Below are 12,864 nucleotides of genomic sequence, written 5' to 3'. Positions count from 1 at the left end.
TTCGATGTCGTACAAAGCAGTTGCTGGAGCAGGGAAAGGTGGCATGCATGTGTACGCGTGTCTGTGCGCGAAGATAAGTCGGATAAGGAGTATAGGGCGATGGCAGGAAGCGGGCAGTTAATGATGCCCGTACAGGACGACCCTCGACGCGATGCAAAACACGAATGGGGCACTACGAGCTGAAAGAGCAATATACATTCTCGGTGCGGAACCCTTATCGTAGACACGACACGAGGCACATTGATTTTTTGACCGGCCCGAAAAACAAGCGCGAGTTTGTTATCCTACCCCACGGGCATTCACTGAATTTTGAGAGTCCTTGCTTCGTCGCTCGTTTTCGTCCTTTCTTTATCTTTTCTGTTTCTTTTTTTTTTTCATTTTTTTTCTTTCGCGCAATTGGTCGCGAACATGGCCGTCAACGCGTTGTTGTCGTCAGCAACTACCGACTAGGGAAGCGTTTGACAACGGCCTGGTAAAACAAAAACGGATTACCACAATTCTGTCAACCTCAATAATAAAGCAATTTTCCTTGAACCAGACGAGAACGAATTGCGACTCTGCTTTCGTCTTCTCGTTTCGGTTTCTTCTCGTTTTTTCTTTCTTGTCTTTTTTTTTCTTTCTTTTTTGCCATAATACGAAGGGCTGCTTCCAAGGTAAGCGGAAATTGCGACGCGCCTTCTCTTTCCAATAAGCAACGCGGGGAAAATCAACTTCGGCCCTTTCTCTCATGAACAGTAATCATATTACAGCGCCCGTTGCTATATCCCGAGTGCGTTGTATTTCAACTCTCCGGTTTTTTTTTTTTATTTTTTTGTTATTGTTCTTCGAGCACGCTTCCAAAACTCGCTGTAGCAGGAACTAAATCTATATTATAGCTTCCGAGAACGCTAGCTGCCGCGTGTAACGAGCTTCGCGATAGATTAAAGAACGGTTCGGTCGTTCTAATGGGTGTGTTTTTGTTTTGGCCTATGTGGTCGTAGAAACCACTGTTTGGTCTATTCTCTCTCTCTTGTTCTTTTTTTAATTTTTTTAAATTTACTTTTATTTTTTTTCAGTCGAAGCGCAAGCGGTAATAGTCTCACATTTGTAGCTGATATTGGAAAGGATAACGGCCGTTAGTTTACCGCTACCCGACGTATCGTGCGCCGTCCCGTAAATACGGCTTGGCGTAAATTGCAGAGTCGTCGCCATCGTTTTCAGCACAATCACCGTTACCCGTATGCTCACGACCACAATTTCTCGACGTTGCAACCATTTGCTTAAGTGTAGGGAGCATATTAGGTACGAATAATGTGCGCGTTGTAAGAAAAAGAAAGTAATAGTCCACGCTTGACTGCGTGCAAGGCTCGCAGAGAACATAAAAGGAATGTGAAAGAAAGGTGTTGCGTAGATAAAACAAGATGATTACGAGGAATGGTGTGCAGGAATGCACCACTTTGTTGTGACACCTAACATACATAACCGCTGCATGCATTGGCATTTCGTTTTCTTTGTACAGCGAAATGTGCTCACTTTAAGATCAAGTTCGTACAAGTACATATTAAAGAAACAGGCGCCTTCTAGAAACAACAGAAGCAGCTTGTTTAGAGACTGTACCGTCCTGTCTCACACCTTCACCTACATTTACGCACTTACGCACAGGCAGGTGTGTAGCCGCAACGGCAATTTAGGCCCCGGTTCCAAACTTTACTTGCATTCATGCTTCACTTTTCAGCCTCCACGAAAAAAAAGATCGAAAGTATCGAAAGCGATTTCCACTAGGACATAAGAAAGCAAGTTTTGTAGGCGCGTTCGGACCAACGATCAAAGGTGACTTTGATCACTTTTCTGATAGTCAGAAGACAGCACGTCTCATAGAATAGGCCTGAAACAGAAGCATCGTATGCATGGAACGTCGCTTTTTTTTCCGGAGGCCAAGAAAGGCTAACCTCGGAGTAAACGGCCAAAATCACAGAGATGCGGCAGACACGTACTCTGGACATTTTCAAGCGCTCTCGGCGAGAAAGGAAAGAAAAGAAAAGAAATAATAAACTGGCAATACTACCGCAGACAAGAAAGTAAGTCGGTCATCGGTCCCTTTCTTGCCCCAAAGTCTTTACCGCTTTTCCGACCCGGATGGTCGCGTTCGCGTGACCAAACTTCGCAATGCCTCTGTCTTCCCTCTAGCTCCGCGAGAAGAGAGGCTCATATTAGCGTGACAGAAATAGGTGCGGACAGTTGGAGAAACTCACGGACGTAGAAAAAAAAGGAACTTCAAGCCAAGGGAGCAAGAAGGAGGCGAGTTGTACGTCCGAAGAGAGAGGAACTCCTACGAAAGCCTCCACATCGTCCAGACGGGAAAACACGCGCACGCGCGAATATGATTGCCTCAAGACTCGTCAAAGAAAGAAGGATGAATGGCAGAGTGGGTGAGGGGGGCTTGACGGGATAACTGGTCCCCCACCCCCGACTGCTTGCCCTCCCTTCCTTCCCGCTGAGCCTCTTCGTCGGGGGCGGACCGCGGTCGTCGCCGTCTCCCTAAAGCTCGTTTCCGTGCTTCCCAGCGCGTGTCGAAAAAAAAAAGTGAGGACTGGCCAAAGGGTGCGAGCTGTTTCCCTAATCTGCAAATGAAGGTCCATCTGGACGAATCTCTTCCATGCTCAGCGAGAGGATTGCGTCTGTCTCCCTTCCGGCCTCTATACTTCGCTCCCTTTCTGGCCAGCTCGCGGCCGCGCCGCTAGGCGACAGAGGGCGGCCGAGTGGATTGAAGTGGATCCGAATGAGATTGGCCCTTGGCACGCACGGCGAGACGCGCGCGCTCCGCGCACGTTCGCCGCTGGCTGCCGGCTCCTTTGCCTGCCCTCGCCCCTCCCGCCCCACACATTGCGCTGCAGCGGCTCGTTTCCCTTCTCTTGTGCCTGCAGCTTACATCTGTGTGCGTGCGCCTCTTTCAGTGCCATTGTAGATGCGACCCTCTCCGTGCGGAATACGAATGTGCAGGAGCTTTTGTGGCTGGCTCGCTGAAAAAAAGCAATTTCACGCAAATTTAGCGCGCGCAACTGCCGCTCCTTTCGTCTGCTCTGTCGGGACTGAGTTGCTTTTAGTGCTTTCGCTTGTGAGTGTGAGTGTGTGTGCGTGCGTGTATCTGTACGTGTGCTTAGATAGATAGATAGATAGATAGATAGATAGATAGATAGATAGATAGATAGATAGATAGATAGATAGATAGATAGATAGATAGATAGATAGATAGATAGATAGATAGATAGATAGATAGATAGATATAGATAGATAGATAGATAGATAGATAGATAGATAGATAGATAGATAGATAGATAGATAGATAGATAGATAGATAGATAGATAGATAGATATTCGTTAATATCCGTACGATTTAGTTTACAGACACTTTATAATGAGAACTTACACTCTCATAAAAATTAAGGAGATGACATGCGCTGAGAGAATCAGTTTTTATGCGAATAATTTTTTCCGCTATCTGGCTTAGTTTAAAGTTTGTTAAAGCGTTTCCAGATGGTCCAGCGTGTTTGCTTAAGCCGAGCGATTGTGCATGTGATGTGAGCCTGTCTGCGACGATAGCAGCAAGACGAGGGTTCCTATAATATTTCGGTGGCGACGACGATAGCCTCAAGGCTCATTTTTGTAGTGCATAAGCATTCTTAGGGGGCTCACCCATGCAATCTGTACTGCAGATTTCTCTACACTTAGCTCTGCAGTATGAAGGAGCGCGAACGTAAGCGCAAACGTCGTGACTCTGATCCTACACTTCGAGAACGAGACGCGGCAGCCCAACGGCAACACCGCGAAGCTAACCTCAAGCTACGAGCACGAGAAGCAGCAGCACGCCGGCAACGGCGGCAAGACCCCGAAGCGAAAGATCGAACAGCAGCCGTAATCATCCAAGGAGCTTCGCTCCATCATCAGCATTCACTTCATGGATCGGCTGCCAATTTTTAAAGTGTAACGCATTTATTTTGAAAGTCTTCATCTTGTTGTTTCTCAATTGCCACAAAGACGGTCCGATGGTCGGTGAGGCGGGAGGATAAGGGGTTGTCGTCCAGTGACTTTAACACGTTTCGGGTGCTATCCTCATCTGAATCCCCTCGCCTGGCCGCTTCGTACTTACGACGCTTCTCGAGGCGTGCGGCTCGTTCTTCCTCCGTCTCCTTGACTCGCTGCCTCCTCTTGGTTTCGTTCCGACGATATAGCCTGGCTTCTTCAGTCTCTCCGACTCACTTTCCACATCTCCCGATGAATCCCACCGAGCCGCCCCTTCTATATATACGATGCAACGCCGACTCCTCCTCTGTTGTTGCAACGCGGTTTCACCGGCTCCTCCTCTGACGTCACGCCAGATGGCGCGGCGAGCGGCGCTGCCAGCTGCAGCGGTTGCTAGGCAACGGCTCAGCTCGTGGTGCGGCCACCGGCCTCAGCGAAACGGTGAGAATACGACCAATGTAGCTCTCGCTACAAAAACGTGGGCAGCTTGCACTAGTGGTACAAGGCTGGAGTAAACAGCGGAGCTGGTGATGGACCTAACTTCTTGCAGGTTTTACTAGGCTAGGCTAAGTTTTGCTAGGAAATGCGAAGTGCTGCTTCGCACGATATTTCCAAGCGGCTCGCCACCGACGCGCAAATTCTCGCTTTGCCGCGAGACGTGCTTCAAGATGAGCTGCTTCTCCTTCGGGTGTCCGGATCTTTTTTGGTCGTCCCATGTCAAGGCTACATGTACTCGCCACAGAGTCAACGAGAGTCCTGCCACCGGTTTCGCGGCTCCAAGCTCTATCTCCCCGGTCACGTCACAGCCAAGCTGCGCCTCCACACTTGTAGGGGTGTGGCTGGTTGAAACCTGCCGAGCCACCACCAGAGGCGCCTGCTGCAGTCACGGACACCACGTGCGTTGGTCGCAAACGCGGGGAAACGCGAACAGTGTCAGCAGCAGCTCTGCGCGTTGCCACGTTAGTGCTGCTACAATTTCTCTCTCTCTCTCTCTCGCTCTCATTTTCTCTTTCCCGAGCATAGCGCCCATGCACTCCTTCCCTCTCCTTAACGTCCCATGTCAAGTCAACATGTGCTCGGCACGGAGAGGAGGCGAAGCACATGCCGCTCCGCGAGGTGGTTGCTAGGCAACGCGCGGTGACGTCATCGTTGAGCGAGGTTTTTTGTACACACTCCACGGACTGACGGTTGGCTTAAACAGCTCCGCCGTTAAAAACAAATGTAGAAGGACAGCAGTTTCTATGAAGGCTCTGATAAACATTTGGTGATGGTGGTATAAAATCCAGCTCTAGGAACACATGTAGAGCCTACTTAGAGTCTTGTATACCACAGGAAAATTGCATTTTTGCCAAAATTAAATGCCAAACACGCCACATCCCCGATGCGTTTCGGTGGTCGCGGGATGGGCCTTCCGCTGGGGCGTTCCTTCACCGACCGAAATTCCACCGATCCCCGAGGGCCCATGCGCTTCGCGTCGAGCAACACTGACACATAAACATTCAATAAGTTGATAAGTATGATAAGAAGTGATGAGAGGTTATAGGGGTCTCATCACGGTTGATAATGGTTCTACCGGGATGGATAAGGTGCTAAAGAGCGATAAGTGCTTATAATAGTCGCAGTAATTATGATAAGGTCCGATAAGGGCTGAGGGTAGGATCGAGTCCGATAAGGGTGATAACGACCAATAAGGGTTCATAATGGTTCATACTGGCCGGATCAAGTTTGATAAGTTTGATAATGACAATGGGCTGCGTAGAGATGAGCAAGTGTCACAGTGCTTACGCATACTTAAACAACTCAAGTGGAGTTTCGGCATATTTTATATTACAACTTATATTATATTACAACAGCATATATCACAACTTGTCCCGCTACGACCCGGGGCGATTCCGAAAGTCGTACGATGTCGCACACCGCCAACGTAGCGCCGGCTGCTACGAGCAGAGCACCGGCATAGCATTCGGGCGGATCCCGAAGGCTGGTAGTTCAACACGGCGTCTAAAAGCGCTAGCTGCCATGAGAGAAAAACGGTTAATAAAATAAATTAAATAGGAAAAACTGGCACGCTCTCACTTTTGTAAGCAACTTGTTGCTATGCAATGTAGTGATCGCCCAATATATGTATCGTTGACTCTGATTCGCGCGCTTTGTTCCCGTATCCACACGGGACTGGAGGAGAACGAAAGGGCAAACGCCTTAGCTCGAGCGCTAATCAACCGAGCGGGGCAAAACCAATCGTCTCATCAATCCCCACCCTTTACCTTCGTGCCCCTTCCATCCAGTTACTGCGAGCGCCTCGAGATCCAGCGACTCAACCGCAGGATGTATCCTCCCCCTCACAAAAAGCTCAGCACTGAAGAGACAGTAGCTCTCAGACTTATTCAGACTAACACCTTCCCAAACCTACACAGATAAAGCAAAATGTACCCACAAACATATGGCGGCGCATCTGCCCCTAAGTGCGGCGACACACGCCCTACACTCTTTCCCATCTCGTAGGGGTGCGGAGGCAAACCTCAACACTTCAAGACGCCTAGCACATCATTTGAGCGGTGGGAGGTACAGCTGACCGGCGATACCCTGGCTCTCGTCCAGCTACTACGTCGAGCAGCCATGGTCAGTGGAGTCCTGGAATGAGGACACCACCCACTCGACCTCAAGAGGGACGACCTCGATGGTCCAAATAAATGTTTTCTCTCTCTCCCGTATCTGTGGCCTAACTGGCGCGCGAGTGCGTGCTTTCGCTCATGTGATTGGCCATGACGCACGCGTCAGTCGTCACAGTGAGCTATAAATTATTGTCTGCTTTAACACGAGAGAGGCTTGCGTGTATTTGTGGGGCATTGGTTAGAGCAGCGGGCATTGTTCAGAGTACGTTCTCATCATCGAGCATTATAATCTAGTTTCTGAGACAGACCCGAAATAAGAAAAGGAAGAAACCTACCTACCAACTTCACAGTGCCTGGTTCACTGCTTCGCGTTAATAATTCAGTTCCCGAACTCTGAGCAATATAAGCGACACAGTTGTGCAGGGTGCAAGAACATGAGCTTCGAGATATTTGGTCAACCCAGATTAGGTGGAGGATAATTATTAAACGGCCCTACTTACTACCAAAATACGCGTACGCGTTACATCTTGAAATAGCGATCGCTTCTTTGTCTTACTGACATAAGGCAAAAGCGATTCCCGTATACTGATATAGATCATTGTCTCGTTATTAGACGATATTCCGTTTATGTGCGCATGCGCAGTTCAGTCATTATCGAAACGGTGTGTACTTTGCGCTCCCCGCGCCGGTCCAACTTTAGTTTGATTGCTTTACTTTCTCGTCGTCACGTATATACGCTATTCAGTAGCAGCGTGTGTTCTCGTTAATTCGACCCATTTTCGTTCTTGACTTTCATGGCTCGAGATTAGATTTCCATTATTTCTCGCCCATAGTAGTTTGATTAACTGTTATCCGTCGATTTTACCGCGGAAGCGGTTTGTGGCTTCATCTCCCACAGAACTCGCAGACGCGTGATATTTGCCAGGGCGCTGTTTCTGCTGCGCAGCAGCAGTTGTCACCTCCGCGTATTGTTAGAACACCGTGCGAGGAGTTAGAGCACAGCGCTAAACCTGGTTATCGCTTCGCTGTGCTCCAATTTGTTGTAAGTTCATTGTTCCTGCAGCGCTCACCGGCGCAGCTCACCACTTCCTCCGGTCACCTAGTTTAAACAGCCGAAACGAAAATAGACTACAGGAAAAAGCAGAACGGCTTCATACAAGTAAGGTTACCAGTTGGCTCTGGTAACGTCGGGGAAGTTTTGAGCTACGCAAAGATGAGATCTGCTACCCGATGTGATATCTTCTTGACGGGACCTATACGTGTTGACTTCAAGTTCTCACTTTCTCCTTTTTTTCCAGCGCATACATCGTTTGATCCTGCTTCACCATACCTGCGCAGGCGTTCTGTAGACTCCAGACACACGCATTATTTTTTCTGACCAAAAAGAGAGAGAGAAAAGAGAAAAATAGGAAGATGGCGAAACGTACTTGCGTCGCATATATTGCTGGAATGCGCATCTCCGTTCGACCTTTCATTCTTGTGCAGGATTTTCGGCAGTGCGAGGGGTCTCACACTTCCGACTTTGTATAGAAAGCGCTGCCTCATTCTTGGAAAAGCGCAGAAATGGACAAAAAAGAAAGAGAGAAATAAAGAAGATAGCGTGTTTTCTACTTTCTGGTTCACACAACCTCACCACTGCATGGTTTTGGCTTTTCTTCTTTCTTTATCTCTCTCTCTCTCCTAAATATGTCTATGTCTGTATCATTTCTCAGAATCCATCCAATGTAAAAAAGAAACATACTCAAGGCGAAGGCAAAATGGGACAGCAGAGGTTCCCCGTTTTCAAAATGAAATTGAGTAGCCTGTTTTTTGTACTCGCCCGAGTGACAGTCTCATTTCCGCCGGTGCGGAAGTTTTTTTCAGCCTTGCACCAGAAGTCTCTTCCGGCCACGTTTTGGGAACCCTGACTTATTTCTTCCGCGCTTGTCCTTTGATTGCCATCTTTTCTCTCATTCGCGCAGCATGCTTTACTTTCTCGTCGTCACGTATATACGCTATTCAGTAGCAGCGTGTGTTCTCATTAATTCGACCCATTTTCGTTCTTGACTTTCATGGCTCGAGATTAGATTTCCATTATTTCTCGCCCATAATGCACGACACACCCAGAATCGTCTCGTGTTCTCCTATACCACGGTCGCGATCGCGAAATTGCGGCGCGGAAAAAATATATTACATTTTCCTGCAGCGCAGTCAGCCGAGAACCGCTGCTGTGACTTGCATGGACTTGGACCCGGAAGTAGAGATGTTCCCTCGGTTTTTTTAATGTGATTTGCATTGTTATGTGGGTTTCAGAAAACACTCCTTTTGGTATGCCCACTAAAACGTGTCTTTTCCCAGAGTTAATTCGAAGTATGCATGTCTAAATGTGTAACCGTAAACCTTCGCTATAACGCAAAGTATCTGTAACCAAGGTCAGGGACACATTAAAAAATAGATAGATAGATAGATAGATAGATAGATAGATAGATAGATAGATAGATAGATAGATAGATAGATAGATAGATAGATAGATAGATAGATAGATAGATAGATAGATAGATAGATAGATAGATAGATAGATAGATAGATAGATAGATAGATAGATAGATAGATAGATAGATAGATAGATAGATAGATAGATAGATAGATAGATAGATAGATAGATCTTTGGTTGATCGCTCATTCGCTCGAGAAATATTTAAAATTACATTATTCGAGTGCACATAAGTAAACAAGGGCGGTAGCCTAAGCTATAGCTGATGCTGCAAGAAGCGCGAGTGGGCTTCGGCTCGTATTTCCCAAATGAGATGAGAAGAAACATCTACAAATTATTTTTTCCGGTGACAGGAAGTGATTCCTGTGTCCTAAAGCGACTACTCCCATGTTCCCACCCCCGATGCCCAGAAGTTTAGGAATATAAATTAAATTCAACGGGCATATTACTTTTTTTTTCGATGGAATTACGTGCATCTGAAATATTTAAGCGGAGGCACATTTCTTCTCGCTTTTTTCTGGTAAGGCGGTATCGTACTGGGAGTCCTGCGCACGAATATGTCAAGTCAGAGGAAAACCTAACTTTTTAAGTTCTCTAAAGCTTAAATAGCTCTCAAGTATAATATAGCAACGTAAACACAATAAACCTATAGCAATAGACTAGTGGTAAACATGGTAGAAATAATGCGGGTCCTCCGAGAACTTATTCTTAAAAAACACAAGCTGTTGAGAGAAGTCGGCCCATTAGTGGAGTCGTGATGACATAAATTATGACTGCTACAAACAACTGCAGTCGACAATATAGTTTTCTTTATTTAAGCGTACAGCGAAGCCAAAAATGATTTATATTTCTCATAAACTGAAAACAGGCACTCCAGAATCGCAGATAAAGTTGATTGCGAAGACCATTTCTTTGAATTCGCAAGTAATAAGAGAAAAAGTTTTTTTAATTTTTCACTCGTGTCTGACTCTATACAATCTTCCTGACATTCATTTGTTACTTACTCTCCAAGCTAGCGAGTGCCGCGAGAGACAGGACGCGGCCCGCCTTTTCAACACCGCTTTTCATGGAAACCAGGCGGGTGCCCAGTGACTTGGAACGCTGCCGTGCAAGCAAGTGGCACAACATGCCTAATGTTTTCGCCTGAGCCGACTAATAGAAGAGAAAGCACATATCTTAAACAGAACGGGTTAATCGCCGAAAAGAACTATAGGCCAGGTCAGCATGGGCTTTATAAACGCGTAAGCGCGCCAGCGCGTTTCGAGCACCGGGACTCAACGGACGCCAGCTGCCGTAGACGTGGCGTGTTTCCTGTCGATGGCGTAATCGATGACCTCCCCCTGCATCGGTGCTCAGAGTGGGCACGATCAAGAGACTGCGAATTGCTAGCTGAAAGGCATAAATGAAAGAGAGAATACACATTTCCCCACAGCGCCGCTATCCTTATGACCCCAGTCACTCTAGCCGATTTATTTTCGCCGGCAAATATATGGTGTAGTGACGACAGTCGCCTGGCTGATAGGCGTAGGTGCGCTCACGGCGTGTAAACAGGCTAGCATATGCGGTCATTTGGCCAAGTCTGATAAGTCCTTATCGTTAGAGGTGGCGTTGCTGCGCGCAAGTCTATCGCCACCTGACGAGGACGCACATACACTACGTCACTTTTTTCTTACGTTTTTTTTTGTTTGTTTTTTGTTCTCCGTGCAAGCGACAGGGGAGGCAGGGAATCGCAACCTGCAATGTTGCATCGCCTGGACCTGTTTATACGAGCCAAATGTTGTATCTACCATTAGGAAATGCGCGTGATCTTTTCTTCTTACCATCATGCTATCGATGTGAGCCAAATTTGACTCTAGGAAGAAGAAAAGGGGGACAGGGGGGGGGGGGGGGGGGGGGGGGAGGTGCAGTAACACGACCTGTCTGAATGTGCACACAAGTTGGAGAAAATCTTTGGTTTATTGTCGCCTCTATGCAGATTCATATATGGCACGTTATTCTCTGTCCACCGTAATGTGGAATATGGAAATCTTGCTAAATTGGGCGTCTGTCGTATTCCCAGCGACTTCGGCACATTTCGCGGTTCATGTGAGCGGCTGGTAAAAAATTATCTAACCCGATAGCGGTTTATTTCATTTAGGAACAATTTAGGGCAAAAGCCTCTCACGTTAAATTGGGGGGGGGGGGGGGGGGGGGGGGGGGGGTTGATGCACAGAAGGGCATGACTTGTTAGAAAGGGTGCCGTAGTGGAGGAGTGTAGAAAATTTTTCACCATCTGGTGTTCTTTAACGTGCACCCAATGCACGGTACGGAAGCGTTTCTACATTCCAGCCTCCTTCGAAATGCAGCCGCAGAGGCCTGTCACGAGCCCACGACCTCGTGGGCTAAGCATCGCAATGTCATAGCGACTGAGCCACTACCGGCTGTTGAAAATAACATGGCAGCGTAAAACTTTTATAACAGCAACTCCAACCAATGTAATTATATTTTATTTAAATGGCCAGGAACCACAATCTGTAGCACTGAACTAGGAATAGAAAAGTTCATCGTTTTCTAGCTGTAGGAGTACGAACGCTATGGTGACCGCCAGCAAAACAAGAGCGTATATCAGGTATTTTTTTTAACTGCGCAATACCTGCGCAAGACGAGTACACCGGTGGAGTTTCGCTCAGCAACTCGCAGTTCAAGTCTAGCGATCGCCATACAATAACTCTCCGGGAACGGTCATGTAACAATGCAAGTAGGATCGATGCTAACCTCATTATGTGAACAGATAAAGCCTAGTTTGTTTTCCAGTATACGTTAAGACCTTCAACGGTTGCGCTGGACTGTCCGCTGAATATTGACGAACTCGGGGCTGGGTCTCGTTCATAGACACAAAAACCGGTCCCATTGGCTTTCAAAGCACCTCGTAGCGGATTTGTTGTCACAAACATCGATGAACATCAACCCGGCTTGAAACAATGCTGTGCATCATTAGTTTCGCATTCGTGTCACACTCCGTAGGTCATCAGTGAGGCGGGCTCCTATCGCGAGCTTTGAGTTTAAATGTTATTGTAATGCATCCAGAGTCGCTTTGACAAATTTTCATAATGTCTGATCTGACAAGGAGGCTGCCTTTCTTTCAGGAATACTTCACCACTTGTTTCTTTTCTGTCGCACGTACATGCAGCACGTCTTGCACAGCGCACCCTTGTGTCATTGATAGCTGCTCGTCAGCCATTCTTTATTCGCATGCTGAGACAACTGGTCGCTTAATCGCGGTCTGTGCTGCATCCGACATCCTTGGATTCGAGGAGAAGAACCATCAACAAACTTTGAATAAATCGGTCATTTCGTTTCGTAGATACGAACTTCTTAAATGACTGGTCATACGAAACGGTGGTCGTATGCGCGGAAAGAAGCCTCGCTGCTTTGTATAAAGTATGCTCGCTTCACTATTGATTGGTCAGTTAGATTGAAACCTACTACTAACGACGGTATTTTGCTATTAAGAAGTTGAGATTTCTACAGCAAAAAGGTTTATCCAAACAAAGTTTATCCAAACGCTATGGCCGGTTTTCACGTCTCCGCTGCTCTATTGATAATGTCATCGATCTGGTCACTTATGTCCAGCATCAAAAGAGATTGAAACGGTTATCTGTAGCCATGTTACTCGACGTAAAAAGAGCTTATGACAATGTTGCTCATGACGCCATACTTGACGTTCTTGAATCAGTCGGCCTTGGTGGCCGAGTGTACCAGTGTACCCGCAACTACTTACACATGAGGTCCTTTTTTGGG

This window comes from Dermacentor silvarum, chromosome 4 (assembly GCF_013339745.2).
Source record: "Dermacentor silvarum isolate Dsil-2018 chromosome 4, BIME_Dsil_1.4, whole genome shotgun sequence".
NCBI lineage: Eukaryota > Metazoa > Arthropoda > Arachnida > Ixodida > Ixodidae > Dermacentor > Dermacentor silvarum.
This window is presented reverse-complemented; position numbering follows the sequence as displayed.